This window comes from Ruditapes philippinarum, unplaced genomic scaffold (genome assembly GCF_026571515.1).
Source record: "Ruditapes philippinarum isolate M1 unplaced genomic scaffold, ASM2657151v2 ctg406_1_1_1_1, whole genome shotgun sequence".
NCBI lineage: Eukaryota > Metazoa > Mollusca > Bivalvia > Venerida > Veneridae > Ruditapes > Ruditapes philippinarum.
In genome coordinates this window covers 33,433-39,761 of record NW_026865760.1, presented here as the reverse complement: position 1 = coordinate 39,761, position 6,329 = coordinate 33,433, and positions in this window count along the sequence as shown.

The window sequence follows — 6,329 nt, the reverse complement described above, 5'->3', positions numbered from 1 at the left end:
GATTTGCTATTTTCGTTGTTTAAACTATGCAAAAGGAAGAAAAAAAAAGATGATTTAACATTGATTGTACTGATTACTAAAGAAACGGACACTCCCGGATCCGAAGATTAAGTATCATAGATAAACAATGTTTTTTTGGTTACAATATGAAAAACAAGATCAACAAAGGAGGGCGGCATTCAATGAACGAAGAAAGATAATATTAACCCCTTACCGTGCTTAAAATCTTTTATGAACGTATCCATTTGTTAATCGGGGAAAAAGCATTCATATTTTTTAGGAAAAAATCATATTATTTAGGACATTTTAAAATAAATACTGACTGAATAGTGAACAGTGCAGAACACGATTTTGTCCGTGCCGACTTATCTTGGTCTGCACTGCCAGCATGGGTTAGATTAGTTGCCGTTGACAGAGTTATAAAAAGGACTGAAAACTCACAATCAGTCATAAAACTCACATTTGTTCAATACTTCTTGTGTGTCATGCCGGGAAATAGTAAAGAAGGGGTCGCTGGTTCGAACATTGAGCGCGGTGTTAATTGATATCAGACATTGAGTCTTATGGTCATTTGTCTGTTACCGTTGATTTAGAAATCATGTGAGTTTAATACTAGTAGTCGGTTTCTTGTGGTGAAACTGGTAGTTATAAGTTAGATGTCCATGAAAACCTGTTGGGTAGGTGGATCGATCGTCGAGATATGACCAAAAATATGTTAAAATCGGCGTTAAAACCAGAAAAAAATAAACAAAGAAATGAACAAACATTTCGTGAAACATATTTCAACTAAATATGCACCTTTCTACTTACATGTATATCAAGAAGTTATAACATAATTTATCTCGATCTTGTTTGAAAAGCACTCGACAATACTAAGGTAAGCACGTATATATGATTTGTTGGGCTTTCTTAAGGGATTCTGTATTTCCGTATGAACACATCTGCGGATGTTTTTAAATTCAAAATTTCACCATTTTCGTGTTAAATGTTGAATTCTGCTTAAGCTGGTGCTAGGGGGCGTGGACGGTAATTTGCACTTTCCATTACCGTCCACGAACAGGCTCAATAAAACCGAGCCTGCAACATTTTCAATTTTGCCGTGTTGGGCTTTCTTTAGGGATTCTGTATTTCTCTTTTTCATTGTCACATCCGTGTTATTTGTGCCGTGTGGTGGCTGTAAAAAGTCTCCCTGTACATTTAATCAATGATGTTATATTTTCGATCCGTGAAGATCGCTCAGCACGACATTATTGTTGTGTATACATGTGATGTAGTACTTTTAGTTTCTTCTATTTTCCTTCTTTAGGGCACAAGCATTCTTTTACTTGGGGACGATACGCCGCTTTTCATGGAATGGCACTACTGTGTCACATTGAAGGTTCCATGATAACCGCCTTATGAACACATCTGCGGATGTTTCTAAATTCAAAATATTACCATTTTCGTGTTAAATGTTGAATTCTGCTTAAGCTGGTGCTAGGGGCGTGGACGGTAATTTGCACTTTCCATTACCGTCCATGAACAGGCTCAATCATACCGAGCCTGCAACATTTTCAATTTTGTCGTTTTGGGTTTTCTTTAGGGATTTTGTATTTCTCTATTTTATTTGTTTGCCTAGTTTATTCTAAACTATTATATAAATAAATGCAGGAGAATATACAAGGAATGCGTCCTACAAAATAGCATAGACTTATTTTAACCTAAGATAACGAGCATATGTCAAGTCTGAGAATAATTGAAAATTAAAGCTTGTCTACTTCAAAAATATCCATGTTCTATTTCAATTAAAATTTGTAATACCTATTTTCTTTAATTATTTATATTAAACTCATAAGATCATATAAATTTTGTAACATTAAGAAAACATTATCTCTTTTTCAATAAAAACATTGATATTTTAATATTAACAATTGTAAACAACATATGTTCAGAGGTTTATTGAAACGTTCATTGAATGCCACCCTTCCTTGTTGATCTCGTTTTTCATATTTTAATAAAGCTTGTAGCAACAATGTTTCCAAATAACCTATAAATTCAAAACTGTAACACAGAGTTCAATATCCGTTATAACAAGTGTATGAACGCAACAATAACATTTATTTAGTTCGCTTCACTTATAATTTCAATATAACTTGTTTTCTATCAGAATAATATGATTTACTGTTGATTTTTCAGCTGTTACTGGAACAGATTTGCATACAATACGTATAATTATACATTTGCTGACGGCAAAGTATTTCCTAGATAGATTCTCACTCGCAAAATGAAATCATTCTGTGAATTAGCATAGTAACCAATTTATTTTAGGTAAGAAATGATACTCCCAGCAATTGGAAGATGTATGTATTGTAGATTGTACCAAGAAGTTTAATATTTTACCAACATTCATAACGTGATAACAAAGATCAATTTTATTAATTTAATTGCAAGTAATAAAAAAAATCTGGAAAAAGGGTGATCCCTTGGAAGTGATGAAAACAATGATATTAAATGAGACTTGCATATTCGTTTTGATTTTTATGTTCATGATGTATAATGTAGAAGTACAACATCTCTCACGGCTCCTAGCACAGGCTTAGGTGGTATTCAATCTTCAACATTTACTGCTAAGCCAATCTATGTTTTTCATAAGTCAACATAATTTCACATAAGCTAATCTATTCTTTACATAAGTCAAACTTTGCTTTTCATAAGCCAACATATGCTTAACAAAAGTCGACCTATGCTTTACATAAGCATATCTATCCTTTACAAAAGACGACCTATACTTTACAAAAGCCGACCTATGCTTTACATAAACCATGCTTTACATAAGCCGACCTATGCTGACATAAAATAGAGAAAAACAGAAGCCCTAAAGAAATCTCAACACGGTAAAATTGTAAAAGCCGATCCAACCTTTACATAAGCCAACATGTGCTTAACAAAAACCGGTCCAAGCTTTAAATAAGCCAACCTATGATTTATATAAAGCAATATATACTTTACAAAAGTCAGCTTATGCTTTACATAAGACAACCTTTGCTTTACAAAAGTCAACATAACCTTTACAGGGACGAAGTAAATTTTGAGCAGTGATTTTGGCATTTTATAGCACTACCATTTTTCTTTTTATCTTTTATTTTTCTGCTGGCGGCATATGTATCTACCCATGGGACAAATGCAGACCAAGACCATCCTTTCTTTCTGACCATAGTCTGCACCAGACACTATTCTGTCATTAGTTAATCCTAAAATGATTCATGGGTTTGTTCAGGTTAAAAGATAAACAAGTGTATTTAAGAAGTTAAGAGTAAACTCGGTAACTTCAAGAAAATCAATTTGGCTACATTCAGTTTTAAATATGCATTATAATTAAGAAAGATTTGAACATGCAATTAATTCAAATAAAACAGTTTTTATTTAATTTACCGCAAGATTAACTCACCGATGATTATAGTCTACTTTGTAGAAACGAACGATCAAGTTTGTTTGTGCTAAACAATATTGTTTACAAAAGATGAATATGAAACACAAATATTGCAGTCGTGTTAAGCTATATACAAAGAATTAGATATTCAACTTTAATCATAATTGAATAATTGATCCAAAGTACCAGAAATATAACAACACATGAGTTGTTATTAAAAGCTAAATCTCATTTTAAAGCTAGTAAGCAAATGTAATGAAATTTCTGGGGCATGTTTTGTGTAGATAGCTTGGAAACAATGTTGAGATATTAAGCTTAATTAAATTTCTGACGTCATTCGCTTCTCTTATTTGCTCTATATTGCGCAAACTTTCTATAAAAGTTATATTTGTTAGGATAGTTCAGCAATGTATTGTACATGTATATCAATAAACAGAAAAAACTGAAAATAGATATTACGTCGAAAGATTCAATTTTTAATATCATTAAAGCTGAAGTATTCCAAATATTTCATTAAACATTTTGAAAATGGTTATTAATATCATATTATTACATTTACAGATATTTCCTCATAAAATATTTTTCCTCAGGTGTCTATTTTTGAAATTTCTTATTTTTTGTAAAGTGGTTAGAACTACTGCGATAACCTTTGTGGTAATATATTACAAACTTTTATTTTATATTTGATCTTATAATATGACTGTTTTTCCCAGACGTTTGGATGAAAGAAATGTTACCCCTAGTGTTTTCCTTTTAAATGTGTCATTGTTTATATTTCTTGAAGAAAAAAAACATACTCAGAAAATCTTAAAATCATTACAAAATATATGTGCGTTACATGTTTAAAATACAAAGTCAACCGTCGAAACATGTAATATATTATGAAAAGAGTCCTAAGAGTTAAATGACTGAATTCCTTTGCAGATTAATCTCAGACACTGATCATTTTAACACCAGCGAGATTTTCAAATATCTAACTAAATTCAGCAAATCGAAAAAATAGACAAAACACGATGTCAGTTTTCTATTGTAAATTTTCTATTTACAAGTCGGTGATTGATTCAATTCAACCCTGTAGTGACAAGATATTCCCCCTTGTGGATATATATCTTAATGACAAATCGGTACAGAATGAGAACACAGGGAGAAAACAGCATTATTACATTAAGCATTTGTAGGTCATACAAACAATAGATTCTGTTATATTAATATATATAAAGGAAGATCTATATGAATGTATAAATATTTCTTCTATCTAATTGCATGATTTTTAGATATTATTAAGCTGATACAAAACAAAAACTAATTGCAGACCGAACACCTTGAATAAAAAACAATCTAATGTTTTGCATTATGTTATGTTTCGTACTGTACACATTTTTATAATTTTGATAAAGTTATATACAGTATGTGATAGTTATTCTATTGTTGTAATTGTAACCTATTAGCTTTTCAATATATCAAAATTAATAAATATTGTACAACAATGGGGACTGATAATTTACAAACATAATTTTATTTTTAGATTAAACATTTTCAGATAATTTAAGTTTAAATGAGCATAATTACAAACGTAATACAGTATTACTTTTAAGTTTGTCTGCATTGTGGTATTTTTTTAAAATAATTTTTATCGCTGTCGTTTTTTTACAAGAAGTTTATCATAATTGTAATTACAAAAACAAACGAATGCGTATGTTTTTTCTAATTTCCTAGTTACTTTAATGTTGCAGTTGTGAAATTTATTTACCAATTTGAAATAAACTATTATCACAGCATTTTTTAATTTTTAGTTGTGCAAGAAGCTTGAAATACACTCTCGAATCCGTTCCTGAAACCAACCAGTACAGATCACCGAGTGTTAAGTTTCCTGCTCGAGGAAACAACTGCTTGTCCATGACGGCGTTTGGACCCACGTGGAAAGCGATCATTGAGTACTAATCCCTTGGCCATATTAAATACTTTTTCAGCTAAGAATTCCTTATCCCGGCTATGTAATAATTAGTGGTCTTTATTAGTTTGAGATATGCAAAATAAAAATTGTAATTTATCATTTTAATATGACTTCTTTAAGCGTTTTCAATATGCAGTTAAATGGTCATGACATTTCTAATCCTTGGATAAGCTGACTCCATAATATACATATTAGATAACTTTGTTCCATAATGCCATAATATATCTAATAAATCTTAAAACATATTTACCTCAAATCGAAAGAGGTCTTGTTTTTTTTCCACAAATATACGCAGATTTAGTTCTTCTTAAAGGAACCACAATTGATACCATTTTCTCTTTGCAAAAGTTAAAAATACACTTATGAATGCTTGGGTAAAAGTAAACGTGTTAAAATATAATTTTCTGGTTGCTTGTGAACATCATACTATTAATTTTAATCATCAATTTCAGGGAAGAAAATCGCAGATCCCATATGTATAATGATATAATAATGCTAAGCTATGAGAAAACGTTTTAATAATTTCTATCTTGTATATTTTCTTTAAGAAATGTCTCTGATTTCGTATCAATTATAAAGAAAGAAAATTTCCAGTTTTGGGGTAGGAAGGGGTTGCGTTGTAATTGAATTTACTCACATGTATAGATTGTTTATTGCTTAAAGGTTATAGGCTTGTCCAACGAGACTGCGGTTGCATTTCGTTGGTTTTAAATCGGGAACAACAAAACTTGATACTTTAAATAGTTTTAGTATTTCAATTATAAGAACAATTTCCGAAAAAAAAAATTGCTATGTCAATACGGAATATTTGCCCACATTCAGTCAATATTTACTAAGTTTTGTGTAGAATTTTATCAAAAATAAAATGTTTTGCTGCAACATATGTTCTAGAATAGAGAATAAACATATGATACAAAAAGTATTGCAACCTTCCACAAAATTTTGTTCACGCTTTTATTATAAGTT